At 42.1% G+C, this 26,736-nt stretch overlaps 1 protein-coding gene and 1 long non-coding RNA gene across 6 annotated transcripts in view; one reads left to right on the top strand and one right to left on the bottom strand.

The window, feature by feature from the left end:
• SLC16A12 (solute carrier family 16 member 12) overlaps positions 1-26,736 on the top strand; it is a 107,506-nt gene that overhangs the window by 40,619 nt on the left and 40,151 nt on the right. The gene's annotated exons all lie outside the window — the stretch shown is intronic.
• On the bottom strand, positions 10,650-25,871 carry LOC122709190. Its single transcript, XR_006345434.1, has 3 exons — positions 25,859-25,871; positions 20,713-20,716; positions 10,650-10,786 (listed from the first exon to the last, which is right to left on the bottom strand). It is a non-coding gene; the product is annotated as an uncharacterized LOC122709190 (long non-coding RNA).

The following is a 26,736-nucleotide window of genomic DNA, read 5'->3' as shown; positions in this document are numbered from 1 at the left end:
ATTGCTCTGCATCCTTGCCAACACTTGAGATCACCAGTCTTTTAAAATTTTTTGTCAGTGTGGTGCATGTATGTTGGTATCTCATTGTGTGTGTGTGTTTGTGTTTAATTAATAGACTTTCTTGGAGAAGTTTTAGGTTTGTAAAACATTGAAGAGAAAGTACAGAGTTTCCATATACTCTTTCTCTGGCCCCACGTGGTTTCCCCTTTTATTAACATCTTGCATTGATGTGGTATATTCAATACAATTGATGAACCAGTATTGATATGTTATTATTATGACTGTGGTTACTGGGTCAGGAAGATCCCCTGGAGAAGGAAACGGCAATCCACTCCAGTATTCATGCCTGGAGAAACCTAAGGACAGAGGAGCCTGGCAGGTTACAGTCCAAAGCATTGCAAAGAGTTGAACATGACTGAAGCAAGTTACCAAAGTTTACAGCTTACATTAGGGCTCACATTTATCTCTTGTTTTAATTTGTATGTTTCACTGCAGATAATGTTGAGCATCTTTTCATGTATTCATTGGCCATTGGATTTCCATTTGTGTGAATTGTCTATGCAAGTCCATTTTCTATTGTATTGTCCTTTTAATCATATTGATTAATAGGAATTTCTTTTATATTCTTGATATAAACCCTTTGTGCATTATATACATTGCAGATATATTCTGTTTTCTGTCTTGTCTTTTAACTTTTTAATCATATCTTCTGATTTATGAATTTTAATGCAGTTAAATGAATCAGTGTCTTCCCTTCGTGCTTAAGGCTCTTTGAGCTCTGTTTCAGCTTTCTTTCCATACCGCCAACTCATGAAGATATTATATTCTTAAAGCTTAATCATTTTGCCTTTCCTATGTTGTTGAATTGATTTTGTAAATGGTGTAAGATTGGAAGCTGTGAGGATTTTCATTAACTTTGTTGGATAGCCAAATGTGGGACATGTTTTTATAGTGTTTTTTCATCACGTATTTCCTCCTGTTTCCTCTGTTATGGGGACACCTATTATTTGAATATTTAATTTTCTGAACCAATGTAATTTTCTTATTCTTTCTCTCTAATATTCTCTATCTTTGTGTTTTTGTCTACTTTCTGGGGGTATTTCTGCAACTTTATCTTCCAATCCTTCCATAAAATCTTTAATTCCAAGAGTCATATTTTAATTCCAAGAGTTCTTTTTGGTTCTTTTTATAGCCTACCATTTCATGCTTCATTTTTACACTGTTTTTTTTTTAACTTTTTGAAGATATTAACTAAAGTTGTTTTTTTTTTTTTTTTAATTCTTTCCTGACCTTTCTTTTTCTTTCATGCCTTCAACTGTCATGGACCTTGTTTCCTCTGAGTTGATTTCTCCATCCTGATCCCCTCTATCCTAGCTTTTATAGTAGAGACTTTTCATTATCTGTGATCTGTGGTTGTCTATTCATTTAAGAATGAGGTGCTAAAAAGCTGATTGGATGGAAGAATTGGTGAATTGGCAAGCCACATAGTGAAGAGGGTCTCTGAATCCAGCAGTTTTGTTGGATGTAGTTCCTGCATCTCCCAGGTTAGTACCTTTGCTCTCAGTGTGGTCAGTTTCTCCAAAGATATATCTCAGTCTTTTGCCCCGATATTAGAAGATTGGCTGGTGGTATTCTGGGAGTAAAATGAAGGCCAGGTTTGGGGACAGTATTTCACCTTTCAGTATGGTTTTCATTTAACCTGTCTGTTGTCATATTGGGCTTCACCTTCCCCCTACACCCCCAACTGTACCTGCAGTTTCCAATATCATAGTGTGCAGTATTTCCAGAGTAAACACCTTTTTTTTTCTCCAGAGAAGGGGAGACCAGTTTTCTCAGGGTGTGAGGGGGAGAACTTTTAAAGTTTTATTGAAGTATCTGTGTGCATGCTCAGTTGCTCAGTCGTGTCTGACTCTTTGCTACCCCATGGACTGTAGCCCATCAGGCTCCTCTGTCCGTGATATTTCCCAGGCAGAATACTGGCGTGGATTGACGTTTCCTACTGCAGGGATTGAACAATATAGTTGATTTACAATGTTATATTAAAATTTCTGCTGTGTTGCAAAGTGATTCAGTTATATATATATATAATATACACATATATATATTCTTTTTCATATTCTTTTCCTTTATGATGTGTCACAGGATACTGAGTATAGTTCCCTGTGCTATACAATAGAATCTTGTTGTTTATCCATCCTATTTATAAAATAGTTTGCATTTGCTAATCTCAAACTCCCAATCTATCCCTCTCCTAACCCTCTCCACCTTGACAGCCACGAGTCTGTTCTCTATGTCTGTGAGTCTGTTTCTCTTTTGTAGATAGCTTTATTTCTGCATTTTAGATTCCACATATAAGTGATGTCTTATGGTATTTGTCTTTGTCTGACTTACATCAGTTATAATAGTCTCTAGGTCCATCCATGTTGCTGCAAATGACACTGCTTCTGGGGTGTATGGGGAGGAGGAGAACTTTTAAAGACTTTCTGTCTATCCTATTTTTAACCATACTTGCTGCCTCTAAGAAGCCCTCTGTTGCTCCTTTTCTGACTCTTTCTGTGATTCTGCAATTGGTTTACTCCTTATTGTATTCCTTCCCTGCTGGCTTAGGTTTCAGCATTCTCTGGCTAAGTCCTATACCATCTGTTCATTTATTCCCCAGCTTCCAGTGTTTGGTTCACATTTCTTTTCTGCTCTCATCATCTCTCCTGTTCACTTTATCTTTATGACTTGTTTCTTTTTTTTTTTTTATCCCTTTACCATCAGTGGCATTTTAGGAGAATGCAAAGATAAACATGTATGTTCTATAGTAAATTGGAGTCTGAATGTGCCACAATTTATCCAGCTGATTCCCTGCAAATAGGAACTACTACCAGTGTGTTTGTAGTTATAAATAGTGCTAATGCACCTTTATCCAAATATACTAGAGCATTTAGGGTAGTCTTACTATATGACAGATTACTAAATAAGTGTAGAAGTATTGGGTCAGAAGTTAAGTTCATTTAAACTTTTGATAGATGCTGTAAAATATCACTCCCCCAAAACTGAACCAACTAATATCCTATCAACAGTGTGAGATAGAACATATGTTTTTGTTAATGAACTAGCTATATAGGTCCTCTTCGATCCTTGACTGATTGGTTTCTTTGTCAGATTTAAAACATTTGCTTTATGTAATAATTCTGGCAGACTTTCATATTATATAATTGAAAAACCTGATCCCAAACATTGTTGTTAACAGTTCTTTAAGAAAAGAAAAAATAGTGTGTAGATGATTGAATTCGTTTGCTAACAGGAATGGAGCCAATATAGTTACTTGGATTTTTTAAATTTCTACTCTGTTTCTGTAGCTCTCAATGCTTCAGTTTCCCAGGCATCTAGAACTTTTAGCGTTAGAGGAAATGGATTGACTGGTACTAGTCTGTTTAGTGAGAACCCTGCTTTTAAAATATCTGCTGTATGTTATAGACTCATCTGCTGTATGTTACAGGTTCATTCTGAATCTCCTGCTTCTGATGATTGCTGGCTCATCTGATTATTTGAGTGTTTGTTTAGCCTATAAAACATTGGTAGTGCTTTCGTGATGGCTCAGACAGTAAAGAATCTGCCTGCAGTACGGAAGACCTGGGTTCAATCCATGGATTGGGAAGATCTCCTGGAGGAGGGCATGGCAACCCACTCTAGTATTCTTGCCTGGAGAATCCCATGTACAAAGGAGCCTAGTGGGCTACAGTCCTTGGGGTCACAAAGTGTTGGACAGGACTGAGAGATTAAGCACAGCACAGTTACACAGTACAATATAACTATATGGTATGGGGAGCCTAGCTGAGGAATTGAAAAGATGAATCTGACAGCTTTGCCTTTGTGTCCTGGTTTAGCCACTGCCTGGTCTTGGACAATCACATAAGCTCTGGGCCATATATACATGACAAGAATAACAATACTTCAAAAAACTAATCAGGAGCTTGGGTGCAAATAATGAAAATAAAAGTCAATGTGACTATAAGCAAAAAGCTAATTCATTTATTCACTGAACAGAGAGCTCCAAGGGTGGGATTTAGTGATGGCTGATTCAAATGTTTACACGGTTTCAGAAATATGTATTTATCTCACTCCTTCTCTTTCCTGGGTTGACTTCATTTTAGGTGGGGTGTCTCCCAGTGGAGACAAAAGTGGCCACCAGCAGCTCAGTGTATCCATTCTATGACTTGGAATCCCACAGAAAGAAGGCACTTCTTCCCAGTTGTTCCAGCAAATGCTGCAAGGCTGACTCTTACTGGTCTAGTTTGGTTCATAAGTCTCTGAATGAATCATTGTGCCTCTAACCAGCCATGCCTCTCCAGGAACATGTAGATTCCCAAAGCACATGATCTGAGAATGGGTAAGGTTCCTGATGGAAAACTGGGATGCTGTGGCCTAAGGGATTTGGCCTGGATGATGGGCAGAAAAAAAAGAAAAAACAAGAGATGACCATTACTTCCTCTGTTTTCCTCACTAGATCGTCTGAGGCTTAAATATAATAATAGTTATGAATAGAAAGTCCATTGCACTGTACAACAAATGTAAGTTATTCTTTTATTTTATGGATGCTCAACCATGACAAAGTAGTACAGACTTACTAAAATAAATTATTTATAGATAATTTTTGCAAATTCATTTAGGCATGGCTGGGTTGTTCCCATTCTTGTGCCTAAACTGCTCTTCTCTCTCCGGCCACATAAGATAAAGGATGACTTCAAGAGAAAATCAATAATAACCTTTAGTGGGTAATCTATATACATTTATCATCATCTTTATAGAGTCTTATTTAAAGTGCCTTGGTCCATGAAGTACTAATGATGATGGATTATTCTATTTGGCTATATTATGGTTATGGTCAATTAAGATATGTGTAGCTTTAAAATATTTAAATGAATCTTTTGTTCTTTTGTAAGTGTGACACCACAAACAGATGAAGCCAGCGGGAGGACATGGATATCATGTTAGCATCAAAGTGTGACAGCATCTTCCAAATATCTTCCCTTTTTGTCTGGGAAACCTATTTTTTTTTTTTTTTTTGGAAACCTATTTTGATACAGTAAGTTCCCACATACAAACAAGTTATGTTCCGAGAGCTCGTTCATAAGTCCAGTTTGTTCGTAAGTCCAACAAAGTTAGAGCAGATTGTGTTAACTGGGTACCTAAACACAGCACATAGAGCAGATTGTGTTAACTGGGTACCTAGACTATGTGCTGTGTTTTCACACAATAATACCGAAAAAACACAAAAAGTAAAGACATTTTTAATCTTACAGCACATAACCTTGAAATGTACAGTAGAACAGCTGGTACACAGGGGCTGGCATCGAGTGAACAGGCAAGAAGAGCTACTGACTGGGGGAGGGAGAAGAGGTGGGAGTTGGTAGAGCTGAAGGACTGTCAGCAATAGGAGACGGAGGGTGAGCTGCAGTTCACTCACGCCTAATGATGAGGGAATGCACGTTTACAGCTTTGAAAGTTCGAAACTTGAAGGTTCATAGGTAGGGGACTTACTACATTATCTATGAATTGGTCCAAACTTTTCCTATTTCTACTTCAATTGGTTTTGCCTCCGGAGATATTTTGTAAAATTTTTATGGGTCACAGTGATACTCTTGTTGATGTTGAACAGGCCTCCTTTGCGGGTTGCATTGAAACTACAACTCTTTTATTTTTTTTCCCATTTCCCATTTTCTCTTTAAAACTTGTTCAGTGAAGAATAGCCCACTGCTATCTCTGGATGAAAACGTGAACGATTTCTATAACTTTCTGTTCATTCTTAGTCACTTCAAGTCACACCATCTCAATTCAGAAATTAGAATACCTAACCCATGCAAATGATAAAAATGTAAAATTTAACTTAATGCCATCTTACCTTCTCCCCAGGCAGCACTGCTATGAAGTTGGCTGTTTGGAGAGGGAGAGGGAGGCATCATCCTTCTTTCTTTTTCGGACTAGTGTTTCTTTTCTCCCAGCTTGTTGTAAAACAAAAAAAAAATTGAGCTCCTCTAGGGCTTAGTTCAGTTATTGAGGAGATTAGGAGACGAGGGCACAATCTTACTTGGTATGTACGCTCTTTATGCAGGGGATGGTTTCATTTTAATTTAATTTTTTGCTTGTCCCTCTAGGCACATGCCCGAGGCATGAGGTGCTTCCCTGGCTGCTTGTGACCCCCTCAGTTCTTGGCTCTCTCGTGGTTATGGACCCTTGCTGTGTATGAGAGAACCACTTCCCCTGCCTAGAGACCCTCTTGGGCGGCCCTGTAAGGGCTTCCCAGGTGGTCCTAGTGATAAAGAACCCACCTGCCAATGCAGGAGATGAAAGGGATGCTAGTTCAATCCCTGAGTCGGGAAGATCCCCTAGAGGAGGGTATGGCTACCCATTCCAGTATTTTTGCCTGGAGAAACTCATGGACAGAGGAGCCTGGAGGGCTTGCAAAGAGTCCATGGGCTTGCAAAGAGTCAGAGAGGGCTAAGTGACTCAGCAAGCATAGATAATGACTCCAGGCAGCTTTTTCCACAGCAAAGTCTGTCATGACCTGTGGGAAAGTTTCCTGGATCCCGGGAGTCCTCCTGAAGGAGGGAACGTGCAGTTACTATTGTCAGAAGGGGGCAACTCTCCTTTGTGCCAGGGTCAGAGTCATTTTCCAGCTTCTTTTCTGGTCCCCTGGGCCTGGAATCTGATCCCCCTCCACTGTGCTTTCAAACTCAGAGTCCCAACTAGGCCCTAGATTCCTTGACACCCTCATTTTTCTAAGCTTGTTATGCGGGTAGAACTATCCCCTGTAAAGAAATTGTCTCAAAAAAAAAAAAAAAAAAAAACCTCTTTATTTTTTGAAGCTGCAACATGGCTTGTAGGATCTTAGTTTCCCAACCAGGCATTGAACCGGGGCCACAGCAGTGAAAGCTCTGAGTCCTAACCACTGTACCGTCAGGGAATTCCCCAAAAGCCTCTTCTTTAATCTTCACTCTTCCAGCCTTTTTGTATTTTCAAAGCTGAGTGAGGAGCCCAAGAGATGTGAAATGAGGTTTTTTTAGTGTAAATTCTGAAGATAGTCATCTGGCTTATCACAATATAATTTCACATTAATTTTATCTCATTACCTCAATTGAAACTTTATTTGAGGTATAGTAAAAATAAAATTTTATAGTAAATAAAATTAAAAAAAACATAGTTATTGTCTTTAGTTGTCGTTGTTTAGTTGCTAAATTGTGTCTGACTCTTTGCAACCCCATGGACTGTAGTCCACCAGGCTCCTCTGTCCATTGGATTTCCCAGGCAAGAATACTGGAGAATGAGTTCCATTTCCTTCTCCAAGGGATCTTCCTGACCCAGGGATTTAACCCACATCTCCTGCACTGGCAGGCTGATTCTTTACCACTGAACCACCAGGGAAGCTCTTTTAAGCACACCTAAGTTTATGCTAACGAGATAATTTAGGGTGGCAGGGGCAGTGGGGGGGGGGGGGGGGGCTTGACAGCCTCAGGGTGGGGCTGGTCTCCAGAAAGACTCAGTGATTACAGGATTTGAACTTTCAGCCCTACTCACTGATCTCCTGGGAGAGGAAAGAAGTGGGGCTGGAGATTGAGCTCTAGAAAAGCTCTTGAACTAGAGATTCAAAGAGCTTCTAGATTGGTGAATTTGGCATCCACTTGCTGGAAGGGTGGCACACCCTAACCCCACAGACAGAAGCTTCCAACTCAGGACCTTTTCGGGCCTCGCCCTATGTGTCTTTCTATCTGGCTGTTCATCTATATCTTTTATAATAAATCAGTAAAAGTAAGTAGTGTTTTCTCGAGTTCTGTGAGCCATTCTAGCAAATTTTAGAACCTGAAAAGGGGGTGGTCACCCAGAAATCTAGTTGATCAGCCACAGGTTACAGGTGCCCCAGGACCTGAGACTAGCGTGGGGCAGTCTGGTAGGCTGAGCCCTGTAATTTGTGAGATTCAAGCCCATCACTCTTTGATCTATTTCTTTGCTATTGAAGAAACTCCCTACTTTTTACTTCCTTTTCACATGACGACTCTGCATATCTTGGGACACTTCAGTCATCTGACTCTTCTGAGATTGAAATATTTATTATTTGCAAGTGAACAGAATTATATGCAGCATTATGCATGCTGATGTTTGATACAAGCAGGATTATATTTTTCAGTTTATTCCACTTTCTCCTTGATGATGACCAGCAATTATACTGACTTTTAGGATCATAAAAGGACATTGGACTGATAGCTTTAGGGGTGAGTTAACAATAACTTTTATACCTTTTTTCAGCATATCTGAAATAACAGACCTCATTAAATATTCACAGGTATAAATACATGTAAAATACTGACTCAAAAATATAGTGTGAAATATATATCCAAATGATATTATCCTCTTAAAAGTAGCCTTAGGGATTTTTAAGGTCAAGCTATCATTGTTCATGATATTTTAGAACTTTCATTTTTTGAAGCTACTTAAAACTTTTAATTTATTCTTTGAATATTCTCAATAATGTCTGGTCTTCAAGAAGGTGAATATAATATTTGGAAACATCAAAGGTCATTGGGAACAAAGTCTGATTTGCATTATTGATGATCAAATTAGGCAGTACTGTTGGGGTCAAAATACTTTGTCTACAAAATGGTGAGCTGGAATTCCTTATTTAAATGACCTGGATTTGAAAACAATACAAAGAGTAATTTCAAAGGATTTTTCAGAATATAACACGATTATAAAAATACTCACATTTTTTAGAGATGAGTATTTAAAAGTAAGAAGTACAATCACCCTTTCTTTTCTCTCAAAAGACTCCTTTCGAGAGGCCATACAATAGCTTGTGCCAACAGGGGTGTAAGTTGGCAAAGTGACTTCCCAGTTGCTTTGTTGATGTGTCAGTTCCCATTTCTGACTCTTGTCACATCAAAGCTTCTACGTATCCTAATATTGTGCAGAATAAGTTCAACCAGATCTTGATCTCTCTGGGTATAGTTTGTATCTTAGTTCACCGTGAGCTGTCAGTATCCTGGTCATCCTTCCTCTGAACTTCTTTTATTTTTTTAATTTTGTGTGTATATTGTGGCACTCGGCGTCTTCACTGTGTCCTGCAGGATCCTTTGTGTGGCACACAGACTTTCTAGCTGTGACACTCGGGCTCTCTGGTCGTGTCACTTGGGCTTCAGAGCGTGTGGGCTCAGTAGTGGGCAGCGCACGGGCTTAGTTGCTCTGTGGCATGTATGATCTTAGTTCCCCTGTTGTAGCCACGCGTTCCGGGAAGGACAGTGCAGATAGTGGAGTGCAGTTTATTACACTGGTGGGCCCAAGGCAGAGTCTCCTCTTAGCCTAGGACCCTGACCAGTTTTTTCTGAAAACCTTATATACCCTAAGTGTATGTGCCCAAACCCACCTCCCCAAATTCCCTGAAACTAGTCTGAACAAAGAAAAAGAAAGATACAATCAAAGTTCACCTGTGATTCATATGCCTTAAGCCTAGGCAGTTAACAGTGGACAATTATCAATAGGCCTGTGGTCATACCCCAACAAGCATAATAGAATTTATGCTTCTTTCGGTTACACAGATAATTAGGGTATTCTTTTAGGCAACAGAGAGTCTAGGTATGAGCCCTGGGGCTCTTCCATCCAGGGGGCCTGGTTTTCCAGTTGGTATTTCATTTCCACACATACTGGGCATCTAGCTCAAAGTCCACAGTCTGGCCCAAGATGAAGTCCTGCTTTCAAGATGGAGCTAGTTCTGTCTGTCTCCTCCTTCATTCCCCCCTCTTGATGCTCTTAACTCACGGTATGAGCATCATTCACAGGGATATATTGCACCCTGACTCTCCGACCTCCAATTTGGGAGAACAACATCAACCTTTGGGTTACAAAGTTCATAATACATTGTAAAATAAAGGGTCCACAAAGCAGAACTATCAAGGCAACTGTAACAATGGTAAACATAGTTTTCCACCAATCACCCTTCACCCAAGATAGGACTGAAGTCCAAAAAGGAAGATTATCATCAGACATAACTTTAACCTGACCTTTCATGTCATCTAGGGTGGCTGATATATAGCCAGATAAATCAGCAATATATACACAAAGTTCAACTTTCAACTTTAATTATAGACAGGTCCCTCTTCGTACTGAAACTATGGTTAGTCTCAAGATGATACCAGCAAGTCTTTGTAGCAGTAGTTGATTGTAGAGCTTCATCTCTTTTTCTTCTTTAAGATGATCTTGGTTTCCCGGGGATCAGTGGGGTCCTTTGTGTAGTCCACTCGGCGTCCTCCGGGTCTGCGTGGTATGCACTCTTCACCCTCGTGTGGTGGATCCGGGGGGTGACACCTGCAGCTTTAACTGCAGTAGCGCTGGTTAGAACAACAGTATACAGACCCTTCCAACGTGGGGCCAAGGAATCGTGTTTCCAGTCCTTGACCACCCCTGATCCCCGGGCACAAATTTTTCAATCTGTTCCCCAAGGGGGAATGGCACCCTTTCTTGTACAAACTTAGTTACCTGATTTATTACCTTACCCAGTTGCTCCATCTGCTGTGAAATCTCATCTCCCCTTACCTGAGGCAAATTTGGTGACACCTGTTTTATTATGGGAGGGGATCTCCCATACACTGTTTTGTATAGAGAATAGCCATGGGACCGTGGGGTCATCCTGGGTCTGAGCAGAGCCATTGGAAACAAGTCTACCCAGGAGCAGGCAGTCTCTAAGATCCACTTGGAGAGTGTCTCTTCAAGTGTCCGGTTGGTTCCTTCCACCATCCCAGAACTCTGGGGCCTATATGCTGTATGTAATTTCCATTTGATGTTTAAAGTTTTGCTTACTTGTTATACTAAATCAGCTACGAAAGCCGGGCCATTGTCCGATCCAATACTGGTAGGAAATCCACATCTGGGAACTATCGCCCTAAGAAGGCACCAGGCTACTTTTGATGCTTTTTCAGTCTGGGTAGGAAAAGCTTCTACCCATCCCCAGAACGCATATACTATGACCAGCAGGTAATGGTAGTGTCGGTGAGGTTTCATTTCAATGAAGTCCACTTCCAGGTGTTCAAAGGGCAGTGTGCCTTTTAGCTGAATCCCTGGAGGTTTCTGTCTGTGCCGAGAGGCAGCATTGACCTGTGAGCAGGCAGTGCAGTTCTGAGATTTTGTCCTGCATAGGGAAGAAGGCAGGGAACCAAGAAGTATTTTCAAATTAGCTCTTCCAGTTTATCATGGCCTAGATGGGTCGCTTGGTGTGTTTGGCTTACCAGAGTGGGTACCAGCCCCTCTGGTACCAATAATTTGCCACTTGGCAATTGCCACCATCCCTTTTCGGTCTTGATGGCTGCTTCCACTTTGGCTAGTTGGTTTTGGGCTTCAGTGTATTTTGGAGAGTCTAGCGTTAGCTCAGGTACTCTGCCAATATGAGAGCTTTAATAGGGGCTTCCCTTGTCACCCCCAAGCCCTCGGCTGCTTGTTTAGCAGTCTTATCTGCCAGTCTGGTCCCTGAGCCCAGGGGGTATCCTCTTTTTGATGTCTTCAGCAGTGTATGACTGCAACCCTTTCTGGTTCCCAGGCAGCATCTAATAGGGTCTTGATTTCTTCCTTATTTTTAATATCTTTTTCACTAGCTGTTAAAGGCCTCTCTCCTTATACAGAGCCCTGTAGTGTGGCAAAAGCATACCTGGGGTCTGTGTAAATGTTTGTCTTCTTACCTTTTGACAGCTGGAGGGCCTGGATTAGAGCATATAGTTTGGCCCATTGAGCGGACCAGTGTGATGACAGAGAGCTAGCCTCAATGATGGCTTCTTCCATGACTACTGCATATCCCGACAGTCATTGTCCTTGTTTCACCAGGCTGTTGCCATTGGTGTACAGGACCAAATCTGGGTCCAGGATTGGCTGGTCTCTCAAGTCAGGTCTGCTGGCATATTTCCTTGCAATCATATGAGGGCCCACCTTCTCCCACAAGAAAGAGAGTGGCCAGATTCAGGGCCTGACAAGTCTCAGTAGTAACATGGGGGTTCTCACATAACAGTCCCTGGTATTGAGTAATCTGGGATGTTGACAGCCATTTATGGGGGTCCCCTCACAGGAGAGTGTTGACCTCATGCGGGACTTTTATGAACAAATCTTGGCCCAAAGTCAGCTTGGTTGCCTCCCGGCCCAGTAAGGCAACTGCAGCAACTGCCCGTAAGCATCCCAGCCACCCAATGGCAACATTGTCCAGCTGATTAGGGATAAATCACTGGTCTGTCCCATGTCCCTGTAATCTAGGACAACACTCCCGTAGCCACCTTTGTTCTTTTCGGTCACATAAAGAGTAAACGGCTTAGCAAGGTCTGGCAGGCCCAAGGCGGGTGCTGACGTCATTGTACCGGGTTTGAGTTCTATTACCAGTGGGGCTTGTTTTGCAAGCCTAGGTGGGGTTGTCTTCCACCCAGACCTCAGGGAATTGTTGAGTTAACTCTCTCTCTTGACTGTTTAGCCCATCCGGTTTTCTTGCCGGGAGATTGTGCAACCTCCATTCATCTTGAGGGGTTACCAAGAGGAGGAGTAAATAGGTGGTTGAGCCCACTCAAACAGTGGGTCTTTCGTGGGGGAAAAGGTCACTTGTGCCCCCAATTTAGATAGCAAGTCTCTTCCTAACAAAGGTACTGGGCATTCAGGGATGTATAAAAATTCACGAGTCACTTGGTGTCCCCCCATCTGACATTTTCAGGGTAGGCTAGAGACACAAAAGGCTGCATTTATCACCATCTGAGACCTGAGCAGCCTCTGGCTGGGTCTATTGGTGTATAAAGTCTATAGGCCTCATACAGTCTTTCGCAGAACTCAGAGGGTGATTCGCTTTCCCTGTGAATCACTTTGGAGGGTTTTGCAATACTCATAGCTTTCTGGGCCCCCCTCTTGAGACCTTGTAAAATAGCCACCCAATATCTCTCCAGGTGTCCCCTCCCTTCCTGTGTGTTACAGCCCCAATTGGGCCCCTCACTGGGGGCGGCTAGTTCTGCCCACCGCTGCGGGTTTGCAGTCCCCTCAGGTGCCATTTCTGTGAACCATTTTCTGGTCTCAGTTAGGATCCTGTGTCCTTCCTCAGGGCTGAAAAGGGAGACTAGTAGTTGGATTATGTCATCCTATGTAGGGTGGTGGGTTTGAAAAATAGTCTCCACTAGCCTAATCATGGCTCGTGGCTCCCCCGAGTACGGTGGAGCATGTCTCTGCCAGTTTAATGTATCCGTAGAGGAAAATGGCTGGTAATAATAGGTTACAGGGGCTGGTGCTGGTGCCCCATGCGTCCTGACCTGGAGGCTGCTGTAGCTCTCTGAGAGGCATCTGTAGTGGGGTTCTTCCCCCTTGTTCCTTGGTGGAGCACAGCCTCTGTCTAATTGCTGTGTTTTCTTCCCCCTTCCCATCAGTACTCACCGGGAGAGGTGGATACAATCTAGGAGGTCCAGCTGAGGTGGAATTCTGGGGGTGTTGACCAGAGGTCTCCATTGGTGGGATTGGAGCCAGCCAAAACAGCGGCTCTATGAACTCCGGGAGAGCTGGTGGAAGAGCAGCGGCTGCTGCAGGAACTTCACCTGGACCTGGATCGGGCATTAAGGCGGCCTCCGGTCCTGGTGGAGCACTGGGAGGCAGGCGTGTCATTATCCAGTATGGGGGAGGGGTCAGGTCATCCCCGTCCAAATCCTGTAGAATTTCCTTTTTTATCATCAGTCAATTTTTGTGCCATTAATATTTTTCCCTTTCCCTTCTGGATGCAGAACCTTGTCCAAGTAGGAGGGTCTTGAGCTAACCCTAGCCATGAGTCAATATATGGATATTGATCCAGGTGTCCTGGCTTTCCTGTGACTACTGTATAGACTGCTTCCACTATTTTTAAGTTCATGGTGTTCTCTGGTGGCCATCCTGCTCCCATAGGGGGCCATTCAACCTCACAGAGTATGTGGAGGCGGTTAGGCTTCATCTTCACCCCATAGTCTCCTCCAAATCCCTTCTTTAAATTTGTAAGCATGCACTCCAATACAGTTGGCTTAGATTCACTTCCCCCCATCTTGCTTACCTTCTCGGACCTTCTTCTACTTTTCCTTTTTGTTCTGTCTGCGAAGTTCTCAGTACCATATATACTTCTGATATTTCCACTCAATGACACTTAAGTTGCCATTCTGCCTTCTTCCTAATTGGGGTGAGAAGAGCCTTACCTGCCAGATCCCAGAGGGAGAGGGAGGATCGGCGTGTCTTCACCTGCCGGTCAGCACAGCCGAACCAGAACACCACGTGATCCAAGACTGTTTCTCCCTTAACTTTTAAAGTCCATTCTGCCTTGGTGGGCTTGATCAGGTGTGGATGAAAATACAGATGGGCTAAATATCCCACATCCCAGGCCATCTCCGGAAAAAGCCAATTCGTACTCACTTATGTATCCCCCTCCTTCTAGCCTGACAATTCCAAGGGGGTCAAGAATTTCATAGCAGATGGGACACCTCCTTGGGGACGGCAGAATATGAGCACATAAAGACCAAGTTTCTTCTCCTAACAATCCCCTGGCAATTGCTTGGTAATAATTTTCCCCAAGATGGTGTGGACACCACCTCCTAAATGACCTTCACAAATTTCCTTCCTAAGCCCTAACACGCTCATCAACCTGTGTACCAAGCAATCGTTGCCACCTGCCTATTCCAGGCTCCTGTGGGTCTGTGCCCCTTCTGATCCCTCCCAGGGGAGTGATCAGCCCCCTCTTCCACCCTACCGGGTGGGTTCCTCCTCACCTGAGCGCTCAGTTCCCCTGCTGCTGTCCACTGCCTGCTAACATGAAAGGTCCGGGCACTGAGAAGCAGAATCCTTCCAGAAGGGTGAGGCGCCTTACCCCCTCTGGAAGATTCGAGCCTCAAGGCCTCGGCATAGCCCCAAATGGGACTTGTCTCCTCAAAGTGAGGAGTTTCCCGGCCAATGCACCAAATGTTGTAGCCACGCGTTCCAGGAAACAAACTCACTCAGAAGGACAATGCAGATAGAGGAGTGCAGTTTATTACACTGGCGGGCCCAAGGCAGAGTCTCCTCTGAGCCAAGGACCCTGACCAGTTTTTCTGAAAACCTTATATACCCTAAGTGTATGTGCCCAAACCCACCTCCCCAAATTCCCTGAAAGCAGTCTGAACAAAGGAAAAGAAAGATACAATCAAAGTTCACCTGTGATTCATATGCCTTAAGCCTAGGTAGTTAACAGTGGACAATTATCAATAGGCCTGTGGTCATACCCCAACAAGCATAATAGAATTTATGATTCTATTCAGTTACACAGATAATTAGGGTATTCTTTTAGGCAACAGAGAGTCTAGGTATGAGCCCTGGGGCTCTTCCTTCCGGGGGCCTGGTTTTCCAGTTGGTGTGTTGTTTCCATAGATACTGGGCATACAGCTCACAGTCCACAGTCCGGCCCAAGACGGCGTCCTGCTTTCAGGATGGAGCCTGTTCTGTTTCCTCCTCACCCCGACCAGGGGTTGAATCTGTATCTCCTGCATTGCAAGGTGGACTCTCAACCACTGGGCCACCAGGGAAGTCCCCCTGCTTCCTTTTCATGAGGAGGTGGTTCTTTGAAAACCCTCCGAACTGCTCAGAGAGGGAGTATCTTCAGATTTCTGAGGCATCCTTTGGTGGGACTATCGCTGTTGGTTTGTTATCACTGCTGCTGTCTCAGTCATAGGCATTGCAGGACCCAACTAATGAAAGCCAGCTTGTTTTCAAAGTCTCACTGAACCCCTCCCATGGCCTGCCAGTTTGGAAGGGATGGGTTTGGCTCTTAAGCCCTTATTAGCGCTTTTTATAGACACAGCATTAATTCAGAAAGGACAGTGAAATTCTGCCATATAAAATTGTGGTACCATGATGCCAAGCTGCACTGATGCTGAAGTGCAGGTATCCAGATCTCATGCTTTTTAAAAAATTAATTGTTTGGCCATACCAGGTCTTAGTTGCAGCATGTGGAATATTTAATTGTGGCATGTGGGATCTAGTTCCCTACCAGCAATTGAACCTGGGGCCCCTGCCTTGGGAGCATGGAGTCTTAGCCACTGGACCACTTTCTGAATGACTATAATTAATATCTGTGACTCTCCTAGCACAGTGCTTGGCCCACAGATAAGTGCTTAAAATGTAGTGTCTGCTCTTGTGATGATGATGTTCACCTATGGAATTAAAATGTTGAGTTGTCTTTTTTTGCTCCACCATCCTGGGCATTTCCTTTAAACACCCAATGCGTCAGCCGGATGTTATTTCCCCTTAGAGGAGCCTTGTTGCCTTTCCCCAGGATGGCCGAGCTCACTCAGAGGAATCTGACCCTTTGTACCGATCCCACCGGGCCCAGGCCTCCTTCCCAGCCAGCTGTCAAAAGGTTCCTGGTGGCCGTCCACCCACCCCTGAAGCACTGCCCATTGGCAGTGAAGGGGTATGCATTTCATTTCATAGTTCCACGTTTCATCCTGAGTGTCTCTTGACCTGCAGGGGTCGATTCAGTACCAGGAAGCCACACACATCTCTTCTGGAACATTGTGTATCCACTGTTTTTGGATCTAAGACCTTTGACCTGCTGACTACAAAAGCAGCTTTTCCTCGGGGAATCACATTATCCCTGTTAGAAAGCAAGGGAGGAAAAAGAGAAACAAAGCCTTGTGGAGGCCTCCGCTTCAATAACATTCATTTCCTTTTCTCTTTTTGTTTCTAAACTTATTTCTGTTCCATGTCAGTGTCACGTAATTGACATGTATATTTCCCTCTTTTGTTTGTTTTTTCTTCCCCAGAAAGATGTAATGATGCTTTTGTGAATCCTGTCTCTTTCCTTGACTGAGGTGAAGGGAAGCCCATTTCCCAGTCTTTGTGGACTTTTTCTTTTTTAATTAAAAGAAAAAAAAATTGAGTCATATGGGGCTTTTACATACTACCTCAGACCCTCCTCAGTGCCGAGCAGTGAGAATGCTGCATCTTCCCCACGGTATAGAAAGAGGAATCAAGAAACTTATTGATTAAAAACTCTTTTGGCTGATTGCCACAAATGCTAGAGATTTCTGCCTCTGCTTTAGTTTATTTCACATATTGGAAAAATCCTGCTTGTTGCTTTTTTTTTTTCTTTTAACCGAGAGGGCAATGTTTTTACTGAGTAGAGATGGCTTGCCAAGAAAGTATACATTCCCAAACACATTGATATTTTTTTCTTTTATCCATTCAAAGGATGAATTAGGCCTAGGAGAGTCACTGATATGCAAGCCTATATTATGCTACGTGCTAAGTCACTTCCGTCGTGTCTGACTCCTTGAGACCGTAAGGACTATAGCCTGACGACGGGCTCCTCTGTCCATGGGATTCTCTAGGCAAGAATACTGGAGTCAGTTGCCATTTCTTTCTCCAAGGGATCTTCCCAAGCCAGGGGTCAAACCTGAGTCTCCTGCGGCTCCTGCATTTCAGGCAGATTCTTTAGCACTAGCTCCACCTGGGAAGCCCAAGCCTGTATTGTAGTTGTATGTTTTTTTGTGTTTTTTGTTTTTTTTAGTTCTCCCACTTTATTGCTACCAACCCATCTCCCTGCACCCTCATGCACACATGCTCAGTCATGTAACCCCATGGACTGCAGCCCGCCAGGCTCCTCTGTCCATGGACTTTTCCAGGCAAGAATAGGGGAGTAGGTTGCCATTTCCTTCACAGTTGTATGTTTTTATTTGTTGTTTCAGTCGCTAGGTTGTGTCTGGCTCTTGCGACTTGTGGACTGTAGCCCACCTAGCTCCTCTGTCCTTGGGATTCTCCAGGCAAGAATACTAGAATGGGCTGCTATTTCCTTCTCCAATTATAGTTGTATAGTCTGATGCTTCATTCAAAGCTGTTTCCACTTAATTTCTTTAATTTCCCCAGGATGCACCTGCTGACCTAGTGAGACCCCTCTCCTTTCTACATGAAAACACACCGTGCTTAATGCTGCTTCTGTGCTTTGACTTATGTTTTCCTCTCACTTGTTTTGTTCTTCATTTCCCCTGCTGTGTTTCTCCACCTGCCTTCTAAAACTCTGTGCCCTTACACATACTATTTCTTCTGCCTGAAGCACTCTTTCCACCATCCTGAGTTGCTGTCCCCTGAACCTGTCTCTAGTGTCTTTGGCTGCAGGAAACATCAACTCATTAAACTGATATAAGGAGATCAGCCCTGGGTGTTCATTGGAGGGACTGATGCTGAAGCTGAAACTCTAATACTTTGGCCACCTCATTCGAGAGTTGACTCGTTGGAAAAGACCCTCATGCTGGGAGGGATTGGGGGCATGAGGAGAAGGGGATGACAGAGGATGAGATGGCTGGATGGCATCACCGACTCGATGGGCATGAGTTTGAGTAATCTCTTGGAGTTGGTGAGATGGACAGGGAGGCCTGGTGTGCTGTGATTCATGGGGTCACAAAGAGTCAGACACGACTGAGCGACTGAACTGAACTGAACTGAAGGTAAAGGGGAACTTTTATGGAATGATAAATGGACAGGAGGAACACAGATCACAAAGAAGCTCAGGTGAATTTAGGGCTGGAAGAGCTATACATCTTTCTGAGCAGCATCCTTAACTTTTGTCCACCAGATGCTGAAGAAAGTACTCTGACTATGATGGCAGAATATGTCTCTAGACGTTGCCAAATGGCCCCTCATGGATCATATTGTCCCTGGTTGAGAACCATTGGTCTACCTGGAACTGCTACCTTCCTCTCCTGGTTCTTAGCGCCTCTGGGTATATACATAGCAGAGTATGGCTCTCCAGCCTAACTCAGCACCTTCCAGCTCCAGCCTGACTCAATCACTTCATTTTCCCACTGGAGAAGAAGAAGTAAAGTCACTCATTCGTGTCTGACTCTCTGCGACCCCCGTGGACTGGAGCCTGCCAGGTTCCTCTGTCCATGGGATTTTCCAGGCAAGAATGCATTACCTGTTCAAAAGATATAGAATTAGTTCAACCTTTGGTTGGCTCTTGGGGATCAGGTGTGGACTCCTGGTTTGGTGAGCTAAGCCAGGGGTTCAGATCGTATAGCATTGACATGGCTGCAGGTCCCCTTCCCCAGGGCCTGCTCCTGGATCGTTCTGAATGATAGAGCTGAATTCCCTTGAAGCTGAGCTGGACAAAACTTCTAAAATATTTTATTAAAACATTGCCTTTTAAAAATTTTATTTTATATTGGAGTTTAGTTGATTTACAGTGTTGTGTTAGTTTCAGATGTATAGCAAAGTGATTCAGTTATACATATACAGATTTTCAGATTCTTTTCTCATTTGGGTTATTACATAATATTGACTAGAGTTCACTGTGCTAGAGGTAGGTCCCTGTTGATGATCTGTTTCATATACAGTAGGGTGTTTCTGTTAATCCCAAACTCCTGATTTATCCCTTCCTATACCATTCCCCTATGGTAACCATAAGTTTGTTTTTGAAGTCTGTGAGTCCGTTTTATAAACAAGTTTTTTTTTTTTTTAATCTTTTTTTATATTCCACATATAAGTGATATTATTTGATATTTGTTTTTCTCTGTCTGACTTACTTAGTGTGATAATCTCTAGGTCCATCCGTGTTGCTACAAACGGCATTCTTTCATTCTTTTTTTTTCAACTGAGTAATAGTTCTTAAACATGGAGCATTAAACATGACTGAACAGAAATGAAACCTCTGTAATTAGTGGAGATGGTGCAGTGCGGTGGTTAAGACCACGGTTAAGACTGTTTGCATTCACTTTCAATGTGCCACATGCTGGTTGATGCTTGGACAGACTGATCTCTCTCTGCCTCAGTTTCCTCATATAGGGAATGGCAGTAGTAATAATAATAAGAACAAGAATAATAATAGTTAATACTAGTATATCACTTCCCACATGTGCCAGGCACTATTCTAAGTGTGTTAATTGAATTAACTAAATTGTCACAACTATGAGTTGAAACCAGCTCTCAGAAAGGTAAGTAAAAACTAATAAGAGTGTTCAGATCTAGCAACAAAATGAGTACACTGTTAATGTGTGGAAAATTTTTAGTTTTCACAGCTTTTTGGAATTGTATGCTTATATATCCATCCCATTTTATAGAAGAGGAAACAGGTTCAGAGAGACTTAGTAATTTAACCACAGTTACAGAGCTAAAAGTGCAGAAGACAAGATATAGACTCAGGCAATTTGATGATAAAGGACTGTCTCTTGAGCCTGGTGTTATAATACTTTATATATCAGAGGGCTGTTGTGAGTATTAAATGAGTTAACATGATCTTAGTTAACACTAAGATCAGGTGTGGCATATACTGCATGTTATTTAAGCATTAATTATTATTGTGAGTTTTCTTCACTCTAAAGGGTCATTGAGTTTATTCTTATAATGGTTAACAGTGCAGTGGTGCATTCAGCGTCCAGAAATCGGTGCTTCCCAACCTCTCTCATGGATCCAGACCTCAAAAATCATGATCTTCTTAGCCACACTTGGGTAAACCATGAGACTGTTTCTGGCCTGGGCTCTTCCCAATCCAAGGTTCTGCCCAGCTGGGCGATCCTATTATTGGCTGAATGTTTGTACCCCCCTCACATTCACATATGGAAGCTCTAAACATCATTTGGAGAGGGAACTTCTAAGTAAATAATTAAGGCTAAATGAAGTCATAAAGGTGGGGCCCTTCCTAATAGGATTAGTGTCCTTATAGGAAGAGATGCCAGAGATCTCCTCCCACACTCCTCTGTTGCTGGCCAAACATCTCCCTACCCCCACCTGCCAAGGAAAGCCATGTGAGAACACAGCAAGAATGTAGCCATCATCAAGCCAGGAAGAAAGCTGTCACCAGAAGCCAGATTTGTCAGAACCTTGATCATGGGCTTCTAGCCATCAAAACAGTGAGAAATAAATGTCTGTTGTTTAAGCCAGTCAGTGGTATTATGTTATATTTTGTTATACCAGCCTGAGTTGACTAGTACAGATCCATATCCCACCTGTTCAGCAGTTGGTAAGCTCTGAATGAAGACATGCTGATGTATTTTTCTCTACACAAAATGACTCCAGGCTGTTGAATTTTCTGGTTTTTTTTTTTTTTTTTTTCCCCTCTTTTTACTTGGTTGATTCTATTACCATTAGACTCTTAACAATGATTCTGTGTTTGGCTACAGATTTGTCTGTTATATCTTTTCCTCACACTGTGCTTACAGCTTATCATTGATGGGTTTGACACCCATAAAATCTACCTTGTTAGCAGTAAAAATTAAACTGGTCTTTGGAATGTAGATCTCAGCTATTCATCAGCTTTCTTGAGAAACAAGAAACCAAATAAATTAAATTTGTATTATTTGACTTTCTCTTCTAAGTGAAGAGTAAGGATTCAAGACATGAATGGTTAATTACAGACAAAACTGTATATTTCAATCTTTATAGGTGATTTTTTTTTTTTTAGAAATTAAAATATTTTCTATTCTAATCCTAAGATCCTAAAATTCTTTTGGTATAAATCAAGCGTTTATTTTTATCCCGAAAATATCAAGGAACTCAGTCTTCTCCTAACCCCCAGCAAAGACAGTTTTGTCATTTTCAGCATTCTCTTAAAAAGCCTGTCAAAGAAAAGGGAGTGATATCCCTGTGTGAGCCTAAAATGCCACAGAAAGAACATTGTAGTCTCATTTTGTCTAGTTACAGTTGCCCTAAAGTGGACTTTTTCATTCCTTGTTATATTTACTCATCAAATATAGTATCACTCTATAAGAGGAAAGCAGTTTTGAAAATTATAGTGAAAGAGCATGCTGGAATAAATTTATTTTACACACACACACACCACACATTCACTTTTTTGAAAAAAAAAAAAAAAAAACCTAAAATTGAACTTGGTCAACTGAATTATTTCCTTTAGACAGCCTTAAAATATGATCATAAATTTTCTCTTTCCACAGATAGATGTCTTGTTTTTGGTCTGTTGGGAAGAAAAGAAGTGGAGTAAATTTTAATGCATGTGTATGTACTTGGTCCCCAAGTAAAGCTCTTTTAAGTATTCCAGAGGATAAGATCATGACAAGTTTAAATGAAGAGGGCAAACACAACCATGATAAAGATATGAAATGTCAAATGTAAAATCTGTCAAAATGTGAAAAAGAATATATGAATCGATGTTGAATGCAAAAAAAAAGCAGTAAGAATATACTTAGTTACAGTGTGTAAAAGTGGTTTTATTACCTTTTATAAGAAGGGTATAAGAATATTCCAAGAAGTTCAGAAAATGTAGGCAGGGATCATTCATAATCTTACTTTCCTCACACAGCTATTTTCTTTTTCTCTGCATTCCTTTCTCTTGTCCTTGTGCATATGCATTTTTGTAGTTGTACTCATAGCTTGTACATTTCATGTTCTGATTAAGAGTTAGCCCAACATGGACATTTTTGGGTGCTGCTACAATCCTCATAACCGTCGTTTGTAAAGGCTTTATAATAATCCATGGATGGGACTTGCTATCTGTGTACTACTTAGGAGAAGTCATTAAAAAGGGAAGAGAACATGGACATATTTGCTATTTGATATATAGATATTTGCCTGCAAAGAATTTCAGTGCGCAATTCTAAAGAAAGAACCAACTAAATATTGCAGAGAAGTGAAAATTAGTTAAATGTTCAAAGAGCATAGTATTTCTTGAATTTACTGTTTTCCATCATTTTCTCTTTGCCACTATCCCTCATTCAATTATTTAACTTCTTTGTCTTGTCTCAATAATGTAAGGGAAAATTGACATAGATAAAATCTCTGGGTCTCTCCCTGACTTTTTTCCTTTGGCTAAATGACAAGAAATATGGGTGCTTTCAGCTATGATAAAGATTGTCATTGTTATTTAGATGCTAAGTCCTATCTGCCTCTTTTGCAAGATGGGGCTCCTCCATCCATGGGGCTTCCCAGATAAGAATACTAGAGTGGGTTGCCATTTCTTTTTCCAGGGAATCTTCCTGATCCAGGGATTGAAACCGAGTCTCCTGCATTGCAGGTGGGTTCTTCACTGCTGAGCCACTAGGGAAGCCCATGATAAAGATGTTTATTTATTAATACTTTGCTAACTCTGTCATTTGAAATCGTAACTGGTATAAGTTTAACTTAGGTAAGCATTTTTTGAGTGTCTACTATATAGTTGTATAATTGCTTTGCTTTTTTTTTTTTTGCTTCACTTTTTAATTAGGGAAATTATTGAAAGGTACAAATGAAGATGAAAAATGTATCAGCTGGTTTAATAGGGAAGGGGATTAATATATGTTATTATGTGAATATTTTAATGGTTGTCAGGCACTTTAACAAATATTTTGCCCTTTAATCCTCATTAAAGCCCTAATAAAGAGGAGCTATTAACTCCAAGGTACAGAGCAGGAGACAGACTCAGGAAGTTAAATCGAATGTCAAGTTCATCCAGCTATTAATTGTCAGCACTGGGATTCAAAGCCAGACATGTCTGACCCCAGGCCAAGTGCACTGGTCTGTGTGCTTCAGCATTCATATTTGTAGCAGTCTAAAAGAGCAGTGGTATAGCTGAGGGAGGGGGAAACCTCTGGAACTCTTTAGAGAGGGGTATCCTGTCAGAGGAATATGGGTTTTTTTTTTTTTTTTAAGACTTTTTTTTTTCTGAGCTGTGGTGTGTTACTATTTACAGCTGCACCATGGCCTAAGGGCCTCTTGTAAGCCTCCACGGAGAAATGTGCATTCAAAACAGCTTTCATACCCAGCCTCAGGATCCTTGTGAATGCCTCTCGGTGAAGTCTTTGGAGAGGAAATGGTGATAGATTTTCTTTTGCAGTTTATAAAGTTCTACTTGATGTCACTGTTATTCTCAGCACTATCTTGATATGAAATATTATGATAATCAAAGAATATTGAAATTTTAAATTCCTATCCCTTTCCTGAGACTCATGGAGGCGGTCTGTTACATCAACAATCGTGATGAAATTTTAAATTCCTATCCCTTTCCTAAGACTCATGGAGGCCGTCTGTTACATCAACAATTGTGATAATAAGAAGGTTGTGGTTCAGTCACTCAGTCCTGTCTGATTCTTTGTGACCCCTTGGACTGCAGCACGCCAGGCTTCCCTGTTCTTCACTATCTCCCAGAATTTGCTCAAACTCATGTCCATTGAATCGGTGATGCCATCCAACCATCTCATCCTCTGTCGCTTGCTTCTTTTCCTGCCCTCAATCTTTCCCTGCATCAGGGTCTTTTCCAATGAGTCGGCTCTTCGCATCAGGTGGCCAGAGTATTGACGGGTTCTTGTGTCTACCTCTAAATTGATTTTGAACTTGTGAGGAGACCAAGTGGTTTATTGATCTTTTCGATCCCAATTCCTACCTCACAGAGTTGTTGAGAAAATGAAATGAAGCAATCCATATTATATTACAAAGCATAGGATCTGCCCGTAGTATGTATTCAAATAAATGTTAGCTATTCTTTCCTAAAATGCTGCCTTGTGTGCTAATAACACTGATAATTGGGGAGAGAGGCTCAGGACTACTAGCCAAGAAGGACTGCACCACTCTAGCCACATAAAAGATGGAGCTACCCTGTCACTGACCCAGGCAGCCCTCAAATAGCCATAAGCTCATTTGATGGGCGTCTGCCCCGGGTTCATGTATAGAGTGAAAGAGCTGAGAAGAATGAGCACTCTCTGCTCACAGGCCGATCCCACTTTGAAAAAGAAAACAAAAAGCTTAAGCATGTACCTCTGTTTCTCCCACCCCCATGAATCAGATAACCAACTCCTTCTCCTGGGGAGAAAAGTAGGTGAGAAGGTAGAGGAAGGCTGGAGAGGCTAGTTGTGCTGGAGTTTCTGTCCCTTGGAATCAATGGAGAGGAGGTCTTTGTCCCCAGTGGTAGGGGACTATGCCTGGCTCCACCCTGCAGATAAGGGAACTGAGGCCTTGAAGCATAAAATAAGAGTCATAATTAATAAGTGCAAGGAAGTCTTAATTCTAAGTGGTGGAGTTAGGATTAGTCAGGCCAGCCAAGACAGGCTCTTACTTTGGTAAAGGTCATGGGAAATTAAGAGGGAGGGCAGATCTGAGCAGGCTACCAGCAGAAGTGGTATGAGTTTCACTCACTTGTTCTGAGAGACGGGGAGGAGTCAAAAGCCTCCGAATGTTCTAACACACCAAGTTGGTAAATGGAAACAGCATAAAAATAAAATGTGTTTCCAGGAGAGACTAGCCAATGCTTTATAGAAATGGCTTATAGACATACCTTAGAGAGTCTGAGGTACCCCGTAGGCTGTTGGAAATTTGAATCTGTAACTCGGTAGGAAGATTGGCGGCAGAGATGCAGATTTTGGAGTTGCCCTTGTAAAGGTGATCGCGGGCTGAACCTAAGGGAGCGTTTCAATGTGAGCTGCAGGGGAGTTTGGTTGTGCAATTGAGTTATATATTTGAAATACACCAGAAGGTTTGAGTCAGTAACCTTGAATAGCTTAATATAATTTTAAGGCAAGGCCCAGCATTGATTGGCTCAGGACTTGACCTCGTTTTTAACCATAGCCCTGAGCAAGTTTTTAGGTTACCCTGGTGTGCAGGACAGTTTCTATGTGTACCTCCAAATTCACTGACCATCCATTTCCACTCAGTTCTCTGCCCTGGGAGGCTGACATGTAGGGGCTATATCAGTTGGATTCCTGTTGGGTTCAGCCACTGATGGGACTTGGAAGTCAGGTGGAGTGTGAGGTTGGTGTATTTATTTCCTTGATTTTGTTTTTTACTGTCAGATCCTTATGAACTGGCTACGTTCCTTTACCCAGTGACTCTACAGAAGGTTCCAGGAACTTCTCTTTTCCTTTGCCTCTCTGGCCTAGAGGTGGTAATGGTACCAGTCCTTGAGGACTCTTCTGACCTTTGATAGATCTTATGAACACTTGCCCACACCTTTATAAATAGTACTTTTGTTGAATCTCCCCAGTTTTTCAGTTCCTACTGGGACCCTGAATAAATAATATATCTAGTAAAACAGAAGGAATTGATGTTTTTCAAGGCACTAGGCTTACCCTTAATAAACAGAGAGAGGCTTCTAATCTTGGTGGGGGGTGGGTGGTCCTCAGACTCAGGAGAAGACAACAGAATTAGTACAAGGTATGCAAATCCATGCATACATGACAGAATCCTGTCAATGGACAGAGGAATGTCTTACAGTTACCACGATTTTTCACGTTTGTAAGCGTCTTAGTGAGTCATCAGATAAAATGTATTTGAAAATGCCTTGAAATTCATTTTAACTGCTGCCTTTACATATTTTATGAATCAACAGATAACTTATTCTAAAAATACAACTATTGCCTTACTTGGCTAAGGAAATACCTTGTGATGTATACAGGGACCTCACACACGAAAAAGTTGGGGATTACTTCCAACCTTTTTTTTTAATCAGACATTTCCGTGGGTCCAAAGCCAGAAGGAAATGAGAGGAACGGGTTCAGTCCTAAGTATTTCAATCAGACAGAGACAAAGACAGTCACCTACATCTTGAAGGAAATTTTGTAAAAACTTTGTTCACTTGTTCATTTCCAGGAAGAAATTCAGATTCTGGGTCTTGCACTAGGGAGCACCCCACATTCTCAGCTTGGCAACACCTTGTCCTTTGTGTGACCTGCCACGGCTCCAGCAGCGAGCAGAGTCTGCAGAGTGCAAAAATAAACATCTCTAAGGGCCTGTGGAATCTGATGGCCTGTGCAGTGTGGGCCAGACAGTGGGCCGAGTGCCAGGCCTGGTAGGTGA

Source organism: Cervus elaphus, chromosome 15 (genome assembly GCF_910594005.1).
Source record: "Cervus elaphus chromosome 15, mCerEla1.1, whole genome shotgun sequence".
Taxonomy (NCBI): domain Eukaryota; kingdom Metazoa; phylum Chordata; class Mammalia; order Artiodactyla; family Cervidae; genus Cervus; species Cervus elaphus.
The sequence above is the reverse complement of the archived record's forward strand: the minus strand, read 5'-3'. Positions and strand labels throughout refer to the sequence as shown.